At 39.3% G+C, this 19831-nt stretch overlaps 1 non-coding gene and 1 pseudogene across 1 annotated transcript; one reads left to right on the forward strand and one right to left on the reverse strand.

Moving 5' to 3' along the window:
- The first annotated feature begins 8569 nt into the window (after positions 1 to 8569).
- LOC137935059 (uncharacterized) lies at positions 8570 to 10494 on the forward strand (annotated as a pseudogene).
- Positions 10495 to 19270: 8776 nt separating this feature from the next.
- On the reverse strand, positions 19271 to 19377 carry LOC137935560 (small nucleolar RNA R71). Its single transcript, XR_011109262.1, has one exon. It is a non-coding gene; the product is annotated as a small nucleolar RNA R71 (small nucleolar RNA).
- Between the last annotated feature and the right edge of the window lie 454 nt (positions 19378 to 19831).

Consider the following 19831-nt stretch of genomic DNA (forward strand, 5'->3'; position numbering starts at 1 on the left):
TTTATGAGATGACTTTTTTATTTATCATCATGCCACCACTATGTAGGCATGTGGGCATTTTCCTTGGTCTGTGGGCTTAAGCCCATCTTCTACATACTTGGATATGTGGACCTTCTTTAGTCATATGAGTTTGGGCCCATCTTCCAACAATATTCGTAGCCAAATTTGTATCAGCTTCTGAGTCTCTCTCCATCAAATATTCATTAAGTATAGAAGAGAGTTGGGCCCACTAGAGATTTCTAGTTGAGAGGTAATTTGGTCCAAAATCAGAAAAGGTTTTGAATTGGATAGACTAGTCTTCTCCACGATTACTTTGTCACAAGTCCAAGCAGAAGTTGTTCCTTTGTCGGAAGGGCATACATGCCAGCCCCTACTGCCGTTCTGATTGTCCACGGGCACAAGCATGTTATTGATGATTTCTACAACGCAGCTGCTGTTCAGATTACGGAATGGTTTTTTCTTGGTTATCTCTGGTTGACCAGGCTTGTCACATTACTGTTATTTAGGAAACTTTCCTGGTTCTCTCCTTTACCGCACGCAACTGCTCTTGATATTATATGGTCATCTCTCGATACCATTCAGTGAAGCTTCCAAATTGGATATTATCAACTAGTTCACTGCTCTGTTTTTTAATACTTGCACAACCTTCCGTATTGGAATTCTGCAGATAACATAGCCGTTGGTAGGAATGGTATCTAACCAAGCCGGTTCGCTAGTAGCTTGAGCTCGGTTCGTCAACGGTTCAGTTCAATTCGAGTTTTTTTAATCTTTAATCGAATTCGAGACCGGGTTCGATTCATCTACGTAAACCAGCCAAACTCGAATTTGTGTTGGTTCGGTTAGCGGGCTTCTGGCTCGTTTACATAAACCAAAGGGAGTGCGGTAGTCAGGATCGGGACCGCTCGAATCTCATTCACGCCCTTCGTTCCAGGCGTCCAGCACAGAGAAGCGAATGTTTTCATATGTGGGATGAAATCTGAACCCCAAAAGAATCACAATTCACATCCTCTTCACTCATCTTCATCTTCAAACATGCTGTTTTAGTACGCTGCTTCCGTATCGAGTGTAACGCTCTCAGATATATGTCGAAGGATGATTTTAGGGTTCTAACCTTAATTGAGATGGAAACAGAAATGTAAGTGCCGGAAAATTTTACCTTTTCTGTACTTTGTATGTTGGGTAATCCCTTTCGAGTTCCTTAACAGTAAGGTACCATCGTACTTTATCTAGATTGATGTTTTGGAATTCATACGTTTATTCGTTTCTTCACCGTTCGTTCTTGAATTGCTGTATAAATTATTACTGCCGATCTGGTTGATCATATCACTAGACTAAAGTAAATTCAGTAATTCAACCAAGTCCTTGTTCCTTTCTTCTTCTTTTATTTTTATTTTTATTTATTATTATTTTTATTCGGGTGCTCGTTTGTCACTGACATTGCCTTCAAAATATTTCTCCCCGAGACCATAGGGGAACTCAATTGATTTGTTCTCTATTAAGGGAGCTAGTGGCAATTATCCTCGCAAAAGTTGGGTAACTTATGCCCAGTCTAAAGAGTAATTTATACTCACTTTTTCTTCTAACTCCCCCAGTTTTCTTGAAACTAGGGATGGCTTCGAACTGAGCTGACTCGCGAGTAGCTCGAACAAGCTGAGTTGGAAGCAGGAGCCGGAGCGAGAGCAAGAGCGACGGGGGGGGGGGGGGGGGGGGCGTGTATTCTTCCTCCCCTCGTCACCGCCGAGCCCCTCCCGTCCGCTGATGTCGCCATTGACAGATGCTCGCTGGCCGTTCAATTTCTTCCTCCCCTCGCTTTCGCCTCTGTTTCCGTCACCGCCGCCTCCGTCGCAGTCGTCATCCCCGACGACATCGGCACCGTAACCGCTTCCTATGCGTTGTCTCGGCGGAATACCTAAGCTCAGTGGAGAAATCATTTCTGCCCCTCTCCCTCTCCACCACCACCACCCCCCTACGCGCGAAGATGATTTCGCATGTGCGAGATCATAAAGTTAAAATAATTTTTTTTTCTTAAACTCTCCTCCTCATGGCTTTTGAAGAAATTGAAATAAATTTGTATAAATAGGTTTCTAGGGACTATTAGTGTCTCATGTTTTTTTAAACATTTTTTTAATTAAAAATTCTTATTCAAAAAATCATATAATTTTCTAAGTAAGATTTTCCTGCCAAGATGGGCTAGAAAACCGTATAGAAAAATTTTAAATAAGTATTTGACAGTTGATGTTGTAATACTTTTAGCATGAGGCAATTTTTATTGCAATGTTGTGTTTGACATTTTATTTGATTAAAAATTTATCAATAAGTATAGTAATATATTAGATTGATTATTAATTTTTATTTATTTCCCTAGAAGATGCAATAAGAAGTCCATTTAACTTTCCTAAGAAAATTTTAAAATATTTCTTTTAATTTTATAATAAGTCACTAATAGTAATAGGATTTTATTTAAAGTTTTTTTTTTGGAAATATGTATCATAGCAAAAATATTTCTAGTTTTTTCTAGAATATAAGTTTCAACCAGGAGCACTAAGGAGGCCATATTAAATTTATGACCAAATTCAAATATTACAAAACAAGCTAGACAACATTTGGAGTGAAAAAGAATAATATTGGTGCGTTATAATCCATTATTGAAATTCAATCATGAATCTCCCCTATCATTCTTTTTTAAAATGTATGCATAATTTTATATATAATTTATTTGACATATATTTTATATAGAGTATTAAATGTAGGTTAAGCTCGAACTCGAACTCAATTAAAATTATTAGGCTCAAGTTCAATTACAATTTTAGGTTTGAGGCTAGGGTCGGCTCGAGCTCGAGTTCAAAATATTTAAATCAAACTCGACTTGAACAAGGTTCGGACTCAGCTGGATTCGATGTCACCCCTATGCCCAATTTTAAGTAGAGGTCATTCCCAATTTTATGTAAAATGTATGCATAATTTTATATACAATTTATTTAACATGTATTTTTTGGAAAGTTTTAAATGTATGTTGAAGCTTGAGCTCAGCTCGAACTAGGTTAAAATTATTAGGCTCGAGCCTAGGATCGGCTCGAGCTTGAGTTTGAAATATTTAAATCAAGTTCGGCTCGAGCTTGAGTTTGAAATATTTAAATCAAGCTCGGCTCGAACATAGGCAGGTTCGGGCTCGGCTTGACTCGATGCCACCCCTACTTGAAACAAAACAAAGATGAAAAGATAATAGAACAAAGAAAACAGTAAATGGGTCTAAGACTTTAAGAAATACTGATTTTGCTGTCTAACCAAGTCCGTTGATTTTATAAAATTTTACCTTCCCTTTATTTTACCAAAGATGTGGAGTTCTACTATCCTAGCAAGCATATAGGACTTGCATTGAGGGATGGATATAGGATATGGAAGTTGTTCCATAAATAACTAACATTTGGACTTATGTGGTGAATATTTAAATTCACAATTCTAATTTCATGAAAGACCATCTATCCATTATCATTGTCATCATTATTGAATCGGTTAGATTGCATACTAATTGTTGGCTCAAATTACACCATTTCGGTATGGTGATTTGCTCATTCTAACTAGCCTACTATATGCCAAGATGTTTCATTCTTTTGCCTCTTAGTTTTGTGTTAGATAACATGGATTCCCTCTTAAAACACTCTTTTGCCTCTCTAGTTATGTGTTTAGTTTACATGGACTCCCTCTTAAAATGCAAGTACGTGCACACACGCATACACACACATTTGTTTAATCTAAGTTGATACTAACTCATTCTGAATTCACTCATGGAGGCACATACAAGGTGTTGAAGAATTTTCTCAAACACAAGCTGGTGCATCATGACTCATCAAAATGTGGTTCTCTGCATTTGTTTGGGTACTTAATTGTATTTTTAGAAGCATGATTATGTTATCCCATGACTATACTTTTGGTATATCCGCAGATGATGGATTTCGGTTGACCTATCTAGGATATGATTTTCTTGCAATAAAAACTTTGGTTTATAGTCGCGTACTTGCAGCTATTGATCGTCTAATAGGTGTTGGAAAAGAGTAAGGTGACCATGCTTGACGAAAGGTCTTATTGATGTTGTCAAGCTTCTTTCCATTCATTCAATTTTTCTTCTTCTATCTTACTCAAAATAATTCCTATGCTTTTATCTTTTGCATAACCTTGACCTTTTTTTTCTCCTTGAAGACATTTTTGAGGTTGCAACAAAAGATGGTTTAGTTTTGGCAATGAAATTGCACAGGCAGGGTAGAATCTCTTTCAAAGCTATCAAATCCAAGTGTGATTATCTGCTGCACCGATAAAGCTATAACTGGTTGTACTTGTTACGACTTGCTAAACTCAAAGAATATGCTTTTATGATGGTTTGTTACTCTTTTTTTTGGTCTTATTTGAATGTTATTAACAAGAATCAACTCCTAATGTCTCTTTGTGACATCTGTGTGATGCAAGCTTCGTAAGAGCATGGGTTTCTTGTTCCAGTTGCTATAGATTGCAATAGGCATTGTGTAGTTATGTCCCTTGTCTAGAGTTATCAACTACATGTGTTCTTTTCATAGTTGTATTTTTCAGCTTTCTTAAGATTTGTAGAGGTCATGTCCAATTTTATGTCAAGGTCATGCCTAAACTTAAAATTTTAAGTAAATTTTATATATATATTTTATTTGACATGTACTTTATTCAAAGTTTTAAATGTAGGTTGGAGCTTGAACTCAGTTAAAATTATTAGGCTTCAGATCGATTACAATTTTAAGCTCGAGGCTCGGCTCGGCTTGAGCTCGAGTTTGAAATATTTAAATCAAGCCCAACTCGAGCATAAGCAGGTTCGAGCTTGGCTCGACTCAATGCCACCCCTAGTCGTTGGGTAGCTTTGAAAGACTTCAATTTGAGAAAGATATATTTGTATCAAAAGACAGAATTCTTCTTGCCTTTCTCTTCACTGCTACCTTCTTTACTTCCGCACTCAATCTCTTCTCTATTTTTGAATATTTGCAACAACCTTCCGCTTTGAATCTGCTACTATTTCTTCTTAGTCTTCATCGTTGTTCGGCTACTACTGCGATTATCAACATTCTACTACTGAATTACAATTCCTGGTTTAACTTACCTTTCTGTTACATGACCTTGCAGCAGTAGCATGGTTTATCTCCTCCTGCAACAGCTTCGCCTAGGACTTCTCCTCCAGCATGTTGATGATTATTCAGCCAAGGCTCAACACGTTGGTTATTAAGCAAAGTCTTTTATCTCCATTTTTTTAATCCATGGTTATTAACACATTGTTGTAACTGTTGAAGTGAGACACAGTTAAGTGAAACCGAGACACAGACACTTTCGAACAATATTTTTCGACTTATCATTCTTCTCCATTTAGGAGGCAATTTATAATGCATTACATGCTGATTTTTGGATCAAGGAAACAATCCGTTTCCTACAATCACTCCATAATAAACTTTTTAGTTTTGATTCTACGGAATATTTCCCCTTCTGAAAGGAAGCTCAGACAGCTAACACCAACACTCCCCCTCAAGTTGGTGCGTACAGATATCGGATGCCCAACTTGCCGAGTTGTATATGTTCTTGCTGCATACTACGCTTGGTTTGAGACAAAAATATATCATATATCCGCTCTTCTTGAGCGCTCCATCGGGGGTGATCAGCAGAAGCCTATTTGTACGATTTGATTCAGATGTTCAATTCGGTCCGGTTCGGTAATTCGGTTCGATCAAGTCTGATCCGAGTCAAATCTGGTCTCGCCTTCTTCTTCGTCGAGAGCACTTCTGAACCGTGCTCTCAAGGTGAACCAGAGATTAATTCGAGACAGTCTTCAGTGATGGGTGACGATAGAGCATCTTCAGTGATGGGTGATGACAAAGCGTCTTCGGTGACGGGGTCATGACAGATCGTGTTCAGTAATGACCACATAGCGTCTTCGGTAATGTGGTGACGACAAAACATCTTCGGTGATGACAGATCGTCTTCGGTGATGACAGAGCGTCTTCGGTTTTGTGGTCTTCGGTCCTGTTTTCCAACACTCCCCCTCAAGCTGGGGGTTAGTGAATAGAATGAACGGCTAGCTTACTACAAATAATTTTTTTTTCTATTTCAAATAGGTTTTCCCTTTTGGGCAGTATGCATTTGACCCTTTACTGGATGTGGTAGGACCAGTGTGTTATGAACACAATAACATTATTATTTTATTTTTTTCTTTAATTTACTTTATTTTATTTCAGTTTAAGCCACATGGTTATTTTTTTGGAATATTTTATTTATACGGGTATTTTTGGAATATTGTATTTATAGGGGTGTTTTTGTAATATTTTATATTAAACCCTAACTGGGTGAATCCTATTTAAGGGGTAAGAGTAACGAGAAAGGGAAGCTTTGAGAATTAGGTTGAATCTAGCGTAAACAGGCTTGAGATCACCTTCTTGATCTTGAGGTTAAGGTTTTCCTAAAAAACCCACGTATTCTTTCATCCTTTATTGATTTTCATCTTCCCCATGTCTTCCTACTATCCCTATAGTAATGCCTTGAAGACCCGTAACCCGTGGCAGATATCAGAACCACCCAAAGAATCCTTGTGTCAGATCCGGGACCGTAACAACTAGTATCAGAGCGGGAACACAATGGGTTATTCTATATCCCAAGAAAGATGGATTGCTATGGGTAAGGAATTGAAAGAAATACGAGCATGGTTAGATGCTTCCATTGAACATTATGCAAGCGAGGAACTCGTTGCTACAGCAAAAAAGATCACACGACCTCAAATATCCGACTATGAAATATGCGCACAAGAGGTAGCAGAAGCTATCTCAGACGGGCAGAACGGCCAATGGCCAGAAAATTTGAAGATTTTATCTTCTTTACGGGCCGACGTCCCTGCAGAAGAGGCATACGCCGAGAAGGACCCTGGAAATCAGAAATCGGAGGGGTATGTGACCACAAACCCGTCGGTAAGGGTTGATTTGGGTTCATCCTCAACAAACCCCTCCTCACGGCCAGCAGAAGCGATTTGTCCGACAAGGAGGCATTTCCGAGAGCCCTCGATCGCGGAAAATAACCAAGAGGCGAAGCCCCAAAGGGCTGCCCTTTGCCACCGGACACGAAGGAGGCTCCGTCGATGCCGTCGGACACAACTCCGGTGGGATTCAACTTCCGGCCACCACCTCCCACTCGCAATCCACCTCTCGGCAGAACAGAGCAAATCATTGTTCCAAATAGGGGGTGGGGGGGGTGGGGGGGGTGTAAGTGTATCGGAAAATTTTTGTTTGAGGGTCTTTGTGTTTCTGTGGATGAGCACAATACCTGTGCAGATGTGGATCTTCGAATTGCAGCTGTGGGGTTTAATTTTCTGGATCCCCTATATGCTGTTCGGCCACGAACTTCAATTTCAAAATTTTTGCCTGGTGAGTTTCTGTTTCGGGAAACAGAGAAACACATCCGGCATCGTCTTGGCAAACTTACAGCTGGTGTGTATGCATTCCGTGAGGGAAATTTTCTGGGGATGCCAAAAAATTTTGGATGTCGTTTTCTTCTTCTCCTGCTGAGACCATCAGCAGTGTTCTTGTCCATCATTCAATTTGCAACCTTGTGTTTAATTTCGTGGATGAATGGTCTGCTGCTCTTACCGTTGAGGGCCTTCATGAACAAAACATTGATGACAAGGAGGGGGATATTAGGAAGAACTCAGCAAGGGAGATGGGAGTGAAGGGAGATGCCAAGGTCACAGCCCAGGTCTTGCAGGAGATATTCAAGGATCCATTGGAAATATGTGTGAAGGATGGAGATCTGAGAGGTGTTATGTGTTCTTATAATCACTTGGAAATATGTGTGAAGGATGGAGATCTGAGTAGTGTTATGTGTTCTTATAATCACATCAATAGTGTTCCCTCTTGTGCTGATAACAGAATCTTATCTGCAACCGTTAGAGGAGAATGGGCTCTTCATAGATACATTGTTGCCGACTGTGATTCACTTGAAGTCAGGCTCCATGGTCACAACTGGCTGAATGATGAACCAGAAGATGCAGTAGCACAAACCTTAGAAGCTGGTTTGGATTTGGATTGTGGCGTTTATTACACCAACTACGCCTTCCCCGCTGTCCAGCATGGCAGAGTCCGGGAAACAGAAGTGGACAAGGCCTTCAGAAATCTCCATGTTGTTCTAATGAGGCTTGGGTTCTTTGATGGAAGCCCCGATGGTTACGATTCCCTTGGGATAGAGGATGTTTGCCCCATAGATCATATCGAGCTTGCTGCTAAGGCTGCTAGAAAAGGAATTGTCTTGCTCCAGAATAACCATTCACTTCCTTGGAACCATCAGAAAATGAATTCAGCAAGAGAGATGGAATTGGAGGGACGGTTTAATGTCATCATAGTCAAATTCTGTTCAGGTTTTGCTGCAAAAATTGAGTATATGATTGATGCTCAGGGACACTGTGGCTCTTGCTGGGCATTTGGTGCCGTAGAATCGCTATCAGATCGATGCTGCATCCATCTTACTGTGAGCATTTCCCTATCTATGAATGATGCGTTCGCATGCTGTGGGTTTAGGTGTGGATATGGTTGTGATGGGGGCTATCCTTATCGTGCATGGCAGTACTTTGTTCAGAATGGAGTTGTTACCGACGAGAGTGACCCTTATTGTGATGACATTGGTTGTGGACATCCGGGTTGTGAACCCGTGTATTCCACCACTAAGTGTGCAAAGAGGTGTACTGTGAATGTCATACTCTTCAGGCAAGAGACTTATTTTGCTTACCTAATTGGAGTAAGGGAAACTGACTTTTATGGGGCAATAAACATTGCTTCTGGAAAATCCATCCTCTTTGCTCCCAAGTTGACTGTTGATTAGCTAAGAGAAATAAAGCCCTTATCATACTTCAAGCAAAGATACATGGTCAACATGGTTTGCTACACTGATCAGATGGTGAAGGTGCTTTATGATCACTACCAAGGATTGGGAAAGCCATTCTTGTTTCTCTTGTACAGGCTTAATATTGATAGCAACAAATTTTCAAAACCTGCAGAGCTTGAGGAAATGGAGAAGTTTGAAACAGACCGTAGTACATTGCATCCTATCTTGACTGAATGCCGTATATTTAAGTCGGGAATGGAGCTTGAACTCATACAATATGGTAATGATATAAGTTTGGGGGCTCATATTGAGGTTATGCGCAAAACAAAAGTGGGCATGAAAGAGTATCAGTTGGGGAGAATGTTTCTCCATCCTGTGTACATGTATGGAGGCGGTAGATATTGTTCATACACATGCATATGTGCTACTGGTGAAAGTAGCTCTATTCTTCACTATGGGCATGCTGCTGCTCCAAATGACAGGATCTTACACGATGGTGACATGGCACTTCTAGATATGGGAGCTGAATACCATTTTTATGATTCTGACACAACTTGTTCTTTTACTGTGAATGGTAAATTTACAAGTGATCAACATCTTATCTATAATGCAATCATTAAGGCCCATAATGACATGGTCTCTACAATGAGATCTGGAGTAAGCTGGACGGACATGCACAAGCTAGCAGAGAAAGTTATTCTCAGGTCATTGGTGGCTGGTGGCTTAATTAATGGTGATGTTGATGATATGATGGCTGAGAGATTGGGTGCCGTTTTCATGCTTCATGCTCTTGGGCACTTCCTTGGGATTGCTACTCATGATCCGGGGGGCTATGCTAAGGAGTTGGAGAGGCCAAAAGAACCGGGGTTGAGTGCTTTGTGGACTACTAGAAAACTTGAAGAGAGCATGGTCTCCAGCGCTGATATGAAGAAAGTGTATGTTGAGCTTGCATGACCTGGTGGTTGGTATGATCCAGACATGTTTGAGGTAGGAAATGGAGGTATGACCAATGATGAATACATCACACACTTCAGTTTATGGGCTATCTCTAAGGCACCTCTCCTAATCGGATGTGATGTGCGAAATGCCACCAAGGAAACCTTACAAATTATTGGCAATAAGGAAGTGGTAGCAGTGAACCAAGATCATCTTGGTGTTCAAGCTAAGACGGTTCGCATGGAGGGAGATCTTGTGATATGGGCTGGACCACTCTCCAACTAAAGGACAGTTGTGCTCTTAGTCAATCGTCGCCCTAGTTATTTTGAAATTACTACCACCTGGGGATGAGGAGGTCTAGCAGCGAAACATAAAACAACAAGAGGGAGATCCAAAAAAAAAAAAAAAAAATGCTTCTCTAGGTGGATGATTAGTTTTGTAGTCCAGAGGGCTGCCACAGATACTGCTGTTGATGCTTGAGAAGGGATGGAGACATCGGCACAAGCACACAAACCTAACTTCAACCTTGAAGACAAGCTCGTTCTTCCAGTGGGGGTATAATATTATGAACACAATAACATTATTATTTTATTATTTTTATTTAATTTACTTTATTTTATTTCAGTTTAGGTCACATGGTTATTTTTTTGGAATATTTTATTTATAGGGGTATTTTTAGAATATTGTATTTATAGGGGTATTTTTGTAATATTTTATATTAAACCCTAACTGGGTGAACCCTATTTAAGGGGTAAGAGTAATGAGAAAGGGAAGCTTTGAGAATTCGGTTAAATCTAGCGCAAACATGCTTGAGATCACTTTCTTGATCTCGAGGTTAAGGTTTTCCTCAAAAACCCACGTATTCTCTCATCCTCCATTGATCTTTGTCTCCCCATATCTTCCTACTATCCCTACAGTAATGCCTGGAAGGCCCGTAACCCGTGGCAGATCTCAGAACCACCCAAAGAATCCTTGTGTCAGATCCAGGACTGTAACACAGTGTTCATTCTTTTTCTAAAGTATCTCTTTTTAGGAGTATACCTAGTTGTAGAAATTTTTTGTATCTAAATTTCTTAGGATATTTTCTTTGCTTATGGGAGGTGGTTTTACAACCATACACTCCTACATTTTTGTTCTGGTTTGAACAACATAATGTTTGTTTATGTGCCTTACTACTTTCTTTTGTAGTTTTTGGGCTTCACAGAGATTTGCCAACATGTCTTGTAAAAATCTTTGTCTTCTTCCTAAAGTGTCAAAGTTTAGAAAATTATCCATGGTTAAAATACTAGTTTCTGGATTATTTTGCCAATATTTCGTAATGTAGTATTTTTCAGCTATATATGCAAAAGGTTCTAGCAATTTTGCATAAAAGATGGAAAGATAAGGTTTCTGATCATCTTTTTGCAATTTGTAGAAGTAGCTTGCAAATTCGCAATAATACTTCTCATAAAAAAAAATGTTAAAAATTTGTAACTTGTTTAATTGTTGAAGAGTTTATAATCATTTTATTTGTTTAGTACTCTCATTGTAAGCTTCTAGGGTTGGATGTATTCCTAGAAATTTTTTTGATATCTTAGTCACTAATCCTTTCAAGATATTGGCTATAGATATTGAAGTATTAGCTTGTTTTTGGTCTTTGGAAAGGTTGTCCCACCAATGAGCTACATTACCCTGTAAGGAATGGGTAAAGAAATTAAATGCTGAATATTTGTCCCAAGATTCATGCATATTTGCAGCATTGCTCATGCTTCTTTCCCATTCTTTAAGGACTTTTTCTCCATCCTTGGGGCAATCCAAGTTGAGATAAAATCCAAAAGGGTTTATGCTATCGATGGATTGATGTCCCTTAGTAGCATGTGATGGATCGATATTTTTGTATTTTGTTGAATACCTTTGTCCTCCCAAGGATATTTTGGAGTGGGAGAAACTTTCTCGTTCTTGCTGGTAAACCGCAGTACAATTTCAGAAGTTATCTTGAAAGCTATCTTCCATGTGAGTATCGCGTACCCTTGATGTTTCTGCTTCATGTTGGTTACTACCACGAAGCATTCGAAATTTTTTACCAAGATCATCTGCCTTTTTGTCTTTAGCAAAGTAGTCTTGGTATTTTCTTCTGCAACTTCATCAGATTCCTAGGCTTTTGGTTCACTGTCGTGTTGCTCTTTTTGTTTACTAGAGGAAGGTTTTTCCTCTTGAACATAATAAATCGGTTGGTGATTGAAAATATTATATTCTGCGTAAACTTCATCATCTGTAGAAGATGATGCTTTCGATGTGATCCTAAACTCAGGTGGTGTGGGATCTTTCTTCCTAGGTGCAATGCAAGGTGTTGCACTATATACTAGGTTTTTAAGTCATCCTGTGATGTCAGGAAGGCCTAATGGTAATGGAATTTCCATATCCATTAAATAGAATTTTTTTGTCATAGAGCTATATCTTGAAGCTTCCTCTGAAGTCTTTTTATCATATACAGTAGTAGAATTTCTCTACGAGTTAATCTCCACCATTCAATCAGATATGCTTGATAGGCTATATCGGTTTCATTTACTGGTCTGAGATCTTTTCTGGCTTGCCAATTTTGGTCTTTCATTGAGCGTACCAAACGAATTTGATCTAGTAGTTTTTCTCTACAAATCATTTTACAAAGCTAAAAAGTTTAGATTTTGTTTTATTCTTTTGATCTTCCATCTAAATCTATGGATGCGATCATTATAGCCAGCTAATTTGAAATAGTACATTTCAATTGCTAGGATCGAATTATCTTCAGGTTGAAGAGTATTTCTTTGGAGTAAGGCGAAGTTAAGGCCTTCTCTTTTTAATTTTAAACGATCTAAAAGTTTCTTCTTATAGATCATTCTGGAGTCCAAGGTGTAAAAGGTGTTTTATACCTTAATGGACCTAGAGAAACTAGACGTTCTTTTGAACCTAGATGTTCTTTTAATGCTAAGACTTCTATTAAAAGTTCTTGCATTTTATCTTTGTTTAGATTATCTAAACTTTGTTTTAGTTCTGCTAATTTTTTGAAGAAAACAGGACTATTTCCATGGTCAATCTTTTCTAGAATATTTTCTAGGATGTTTTGACACTTTATTATTTCTCTATGTTTATGTTCATCATAGAGGAAATCTATTTTCTGTTGGAGATTATCAACAGTTTTTTTCTAACCTATTAAGGGTCTTTCCATTATCAAAGGTTTGATTGGAATGGGTGACAATGTCACTAGTTCCTATAGATGGGCCTAAGGTTTTATATGGGTTATGAGCCATCTTCGATGTGAAGTGGAACATAGGCATTGGGCCTTGGGTTTCCTATTCCTTCGAAACAAGAATTGGTTGAGGCTCTACTTGTAGAGGTAGAGGGCCTATCCTGTTCTATGGAAAAGTTGGGTCTAGTGTTTGTGATCACTAGTTTTCCTTCTATCTCCTTTATTGTTTTTCGGGAGAGGGGAAGGTGTCTGGGTGCCAAGGCTGGACTACCCATTCTGTTGGCCATTTTAACTCTCTAGGGTCGAGTTCTTCTATGGTCAAGTTTTCAAAATAAACAATGTTTTTGGCTAGTTCTGTGAGTTTCTTTGAATCTTTAACTGGAACCTTTCCAGTGTTGATTCCTCTAGCTACTATGCATACAACTATGCGCATAACTCTTCTTCCTGGTTGAATTCCATTTTTCAACCAGTTGTCTGTATAGAGTTTTAGAGACAAGGTATCTTGGATGTGCTTGTCTTCTAAATCTATTTGTAGATTGGGCCAAGTTGTAAAGGATACTGGTCCTAATCCTAAATTTGCTCTAACTCCTCCGAGTAGGGGTTTTTCAAAATTATTCTTCACAGAGTTATCTATGATAGCTTCTATGAAGGGTAAATTCTTATTGATTTGTATTAAGGGGTCTAATCCTATACGAACTAGTCCATAATGGACATATTTGAATCTTTTTAGTTTAACTAAGTCAGATTCACTTAACAATCTGTAGCAGAAGGTACCTGAGTTGGTATCCTGTATTTCTACAGATAGTTGCTTCTGGAAGACGAAGGATTTCTTTTGGAACTCAATCCAATCTTTATTGTAGACTTCAGTTATCCTAGGGATACTTATTGTCCACTTTTGTCCATCCTGCATAAGATTAGGATGTTCATCGTATTCTTCCTGTGTTTCATGATGTACATGAACACTGTTTTGAAGAGAAGTACATTCTATTCCTATTTGCTCAGACATTTAGGAATTTTAGATGAGTTGATGTCTCTTCTAATTTTTGGAACAGAATTTCAATCAGTTGTTCCAATTGATACAAGGTGATGAAAGGAGAGATGTGTTCTATAACAAGCTCTCTCAATTCCTCATTTTGAGTTAAGGAACAGATGTCTCGTATAAGACGATCTCTATCTGTCCTGTGATGATTTTTTACAGAAGCTATTTTGCAAATAACTTCCTGTAATTCTTTTCTACATGGTTTGTTGTTAACCATTTTAGTTTTCACTTCTCGGATAGGTTCTAAGATCCTAGAGTGATTTATTTCTTGATCTACATAGCTTTGTAGATCTGTAAGGAATCGTACTGTTTCTTAAGTATTTCCTGTTTTAAGTACCTCGAGATGGACATTAATTCTTCTCTTGAGTTTCTATACTTGTTCATTGACGTCACTTTCTATTCCTACGCATAAGAGACAACGTTTTCTGCGGTGTATTTTTCCCAACATCTTTTCAAAATGAAGTTGTGATGCATATTACTAGCTAAATCCATTATATTATTTATTATTGGATTATTCTTATCATGCCACCCGTGTGGAAAGCCTATTATTGGACAAACATGTGTGTGCCCAGTTTTTAACACGGTGTCATAAGAAGGACTGTTGAGTTCTTTCTAACCTACCAATTGAGGTCTTGGGTACATTAGTACATTTGTAGTTTACCAATGTTACATGGGATGTGACCGGTTTGGGTCGTAACTATTTGGGAGTATGTATACCTAAACAGAAAGAATTAAAGTTAAGTTTTGAATTCTTTTTAACTTTAATTCTTTGACTCTATCAACACATACTTATGCTAGGAAACTGATTCCATGGCTCTGGAAATAGAAAATAACCAAATCTATTACTTGGCTCTGATACCAATTTTAAAACAGACAGATACACAGCGGATTATGATACCAAAAACATTATTGCTCTGATATCAATAGATAGACTCAAACAGCCTAAATAGTGGAACACAGGGTGAATAGGTACCTAAAGCTCTAAAAGCTTTGATACACACTGATTACGGGCAGTGGAAAACAAGATGCAGGTAGTGAAAAACAACTATGACTCACACAATACTATTCATTTTGTCACTCTTCATACATCCTATCATTTCACCATCATATTACTCCTATTTCCTACCACATGTCACTGCTATGTACTCGTTTGTGTCTATTTTTAATAGTTATCTAATAGGCCCAACATGACTTCTGCTGCTACTTAGAACTTCTTCGAGGTTTGACCCTATTCTTGTTGGCTTACCACCACGTGCATTCCTCACGGTTTTTTAAGGTAGCTTAACCGTACATGTCAACCGATGCGGCTCCTATGGTTGCTTCAGCAGGGTAGAGCACAACTCTATTTCGTTTTCTACCTCGGAGTGTAGCCGAATAATTCCAAGTCTCTAGCTTCTATCCTAGACAGCAAGGATCCCTCATTCAGGGGGGACACTTCTACCAGGGGGGAGGCACTATTCTGAGGTATACTAAAATGGAATTCCCTACTTATAATGGGTCAGAAGACCCTTTGATATGGCTGTATTGATGCGAAAACATTTTTAGCTATCAGTGAGTCCCAGCCTAAGACCAAGTCAAAGTGGTTGTTTTCCACTTACTAGGGGAAGCACAACTTTGGTACCAACTAGTTGAGGTTGATAGCGAAGTGGTAGATTGGGATGAATTTAAGTGACTGTGCTCTCTCTGTTTTGGTCCTCCGGCTTACAGCAACCCTTTGGGCGATTTGGTTTTGTTACGCCAAACTGGGGCCGTGGAACAATATCAAAAATTGTTCCAGGAAAAATTAGCACGTGCTAGCAGTATGGTACAAGTGGATCAGCAAGTTGCGCTGTTTACAGTAGGACTGACTGAGGCATTAAAGCTTGGGGTGGAGCTCTATGCACCTGTTAACTTATCCAGCGCTATGAATATAGGTCGTGCTTTAGAACTGCGATAGAAGGCACAACACAGACTACCTCTATGGTCAGGGGAGCGGAGCACTCCATCCACGGGGCAAGGGGAGCGCATTCCTCTGAGAAACAACCCCGGTATTACTTTGATAGGGGATCCGAGATCTTGTTATCCTACACCACCTTATATAAAAAAACTGACAAGTGCTGAGATGGCAGAACGGCGGGCCAAGAATCTGTGTTACAACTGTGATGAATCATATCAGGCTAGGCATCAGTGCAAAAGATTGTTTTTGATCAATAGGTTGAAGATGAGGATATCGAGGTGACAAAGGATATGATAGAGGAAGAACCATCAGACATCTCCCTGCATGCCATTACTGGGCAGCAATCGGCCACAACTACGCAGCATGGGAGCAGCTCGACAACTTCCACCAGGTCTACCTAGCTTCCGATCTTGAGGACAAGCTCGATCTCCAAGGGAGAGCAGATGTTATGGACTCAATAACACTGAGTAATCTACTTTACTTTTATTATTTATGTTGCTTTTAATTTTGAATTTTATTGATTTGTAATAAGACTTAAAGGTAGGGGGTTGGGTTTTAATACCCTTAACCTATGTTGATGTTAATTACCCTATTTAAGGGGTAAAGATGGAGACATAAAGGAAGTTCGAAATTAGCATAAACTAGGGTAATTTAGGTTCTTGCTATGCTCCCTATTCTAGGGTTCTTGGCGTGAACTCTCTTGGGGGTTTGCTGCATCCATTGGGGAGTCTTTGAGGAGATTTTGGAAGGAAAAGGAAGAGGAATTACTTTCTCTTTCGAGCTGCAAGAGAAGACCTTCTCTTTCACGGAAATTCCAGAAAGGAAGAAGGGTTGGCGTGAGCTAACCAGGAAGGAGGACGAATTCTGGTTGCTGGATTGGTGTTGATGTCAAGAGGTAATCCTTAATCTTGTTCCAAGTATTGAAGATTAGAATTCTTTTTCTTTTTACGTAAGGTACCAGTATTGCATGGTAGAGGAAACCCTACCTTGACGTAAGTCATAAGAAAGGGGGTTCCACGTTGGGGCATCAAGGAGCTCCATTGATTCTCTGGTTTCATCCATAATTAAGAAAAGGAAACTCCTTTTCAAGATAAACGAATTCAGAAAAGATAACAAGTTGTTCTTGGATCTTTACAGTGAGTCAAACCCTCTTAACGTGTTGGATTCATCTATACCTTGCCGAGTTACTAAATCCATGGCTAGGGACCATAACAAACTCCCGAAGTTACCGACCATGCTACCGATCGGTTCCCTCTTTTCTACTCAGTCATTACGGCTATTAAGTGATAGATGCCAGATTTTGACATGAGAACTAGGTTAATTATAATTGAATAACCATTACAATTGTGTTATAGGTGGTTATTTATCAGCTTTCACATGAAACATGTATTTATTGAATTTGGCATTAATCACTGCTTATATTGCATATTTTTCTCCTGAATTATATTTCATTGCTTTTAGGGTTTATTTCTTCTTGAAATGGTTTTTATGGATTTAATTATGGAATTTCAGGAGAATTTTGTGTGGAGAAGAAGATATTTACATAAATACCATTAGTGGGGGAAGTGATTTTTAGGGCAAAATCATATTGAAAAGGGAGGAGGACAGCTCGACAGAGGGGGGAGGAGCCACTGACTGAAAGAGAGGAGAGCTCGAGAGAGTCTCCCTCCAGCCTCCGAACGTCGTTCGTCACCGTCGTCCAACACCATCCAGCAACCGAGAACAGACCCGAGGAGAGCTGGAGAGAGTCTCCATCACGGCGAGTTCGACGATACCATTTTTTGCTCACCAGGCCGAGAGATGACCCAAGAGGGCTCCTCTAGTGCCGATTCCCCATTTTCGACCATTTTCGGAGCTATTCCGATTCCGACCGAGACTCGAGACAACCGATCAGAGGACTTCGGATCCATTCCGTCGTCCGCCGCACCACCTCCATCCGTGGGTTTCTATCCTTCGTCGCTGGCGTCATCTCTACCTCCGGCCACTCACTCTTGCAACCCGAAGCCATCAATTTCTGGAAATTGCAGCACCCGTGAGAATGAGCCTTTGCTGCCCGAGCGAGAGGAAGGAGAAGGGGAGTAATCCATCATTTTGTAATTTAATTTTCCTATAGTTTGAACTTAGGTTTTGAATGTTTATTAAATTTGATTTGAGAATTAATGTTTATCGAATACTTGATTAAATTAGCTAGTTAGGGTAGGATTGTAATTTAGGTTGGATTCTGGTATTTTAATCTGATTTCTATCATTAACTCTAGGCGCCCGAGAGGGGCTAGACGCAAGGATTGAGAAACCGGATTCGTGATTACGTGGTGCTCAAGAGAGGCACGAATCACTGTAAAATCCAAAGTTGACGTTTTCTGTTGTGCAAGTAGTTAATTAGATAATTACTTGATAATTTAGGATATAATTAGTGTTTAGTTCAGATTAATTCATCATATTTGGTTAGGCTAGTTGACTGAAGAATACACAAAATTCAGTCCTCCTTGTGGATATGACCCTCGCTTCCCACTAGATTACATGAACGATTCGTACGCTTGTGAGGTATAAAAGCCGATATAATTAAATTTCACATCAAGTATTTGGCGTCGTTGCCAGGGAGGCACGTATTAAGTGTATTTCTTTCTTCTCCATGGTCTTAGGTTAGATTTATTTTTTTTGCTTTCATAATTTTATCTTGATGATTTTGTATGGAGTTATTTTTATTTCTTCTAGTGAGTTCGTATTTTCTGTAGTTAGTTTGTTAGCATAATTTGATTGTTAGTTTTGTTTCTTTTTGTGTTTTTATGCATGGGTGCCGCTCCCTAGGTGAACCATTAGCTCCCTTTGTTGAAGAGGTAGAACATATTTGTAGGAAAACACCAAAAGTCAAGTTAGGAGCTACCATGGCCAATCAGGGTGAACCATTACAGCTACCTGCAACAGGTGACCGTAGAACCCTGAGGGATTATTCTATCCCATCCAACTTCACATCACCTTCTTGCATTATATTGCCACCCACTACTGCTGCCAGTTATGAGTTGAAACTGGGTGTGATCCAACTCCTCCCTACATTCTATGGGTTGGAGAAGGAGGACCCTTATTACCACATCAAGGAATTCTTAAATATCTATGCGACTTTCAAATTCCAGAATTTCTCAGATGACTCTATCTGGTTAAGACTTTTTCCATTTTCACTTAAGGATAAGGCCAAGTCATGGCTTAATTCCTTAGAGGTGGGTAGCATTACTTCATGGGACACATTAGTCACGAAATTTTTGTTTAAGTACTTTCCCATTTGAAGAACTACAGCCCTCAGGAGAGAAATCTCCAAATTTATGCAGCAGGAGGGTGAACACTTTTATGAGGATTGAGAGAAATGGAAAGATTTGATCCGTAGGTGTCCGCATCATGGGTTTGAGAAATGGCATTTAGTGCAATAATTTTATCAAGGTCTTACACCCCAGGTTAGATCCATGGTAGATGCAATGAGTGGTGGGAGTTTGATGGGTAAGAGTGCTAGTGAGGTGTGGTACTTCTTTGAAACGTTGAGTGATCAATCTCAGCAATGGGGTTCGTCATTTAATGTTGATAAGAGATCCCACGAAGCCAAAAGAGGGGGTCTCTATGAGGTTAGTGAAACATCCATGCTCAGGGCCAAGATTGAGGGGTATACTAGAAAAATTGATGCCCTTATGGTGTCCAAGAATTCACCTGCTCCTAACCCATCTACTGTCTGTGCCATAGCTCTAGTTCATCTCATCCCACACAAATGTGTCCATCTAGTTCATCCCACCCGGAGCTCATTGAGGAATTGAATGTAGTCCAGAATTTTCATAGACCAAACTGGAACGATCCTTTTTTGGAAACAT

Source organism: Aristolochia californica, unplaced genomic scaffold (genome assembly GCF_029961685.1).
Source record: "Aristolochia californica isolate CCGP_79_NKW_82.1479 unplaced genomic scaffold, dmAriCali1.0.hap1 SCAF_6, whole genome shotgun sequence".
Classification (NCBI taxonomy): Eukaryota; Viridiplantae; Streptophyta; class Magnoliopsida; order Piperales; family Aristolochiaceae; genus Aristolochia; species Aristolochia californica.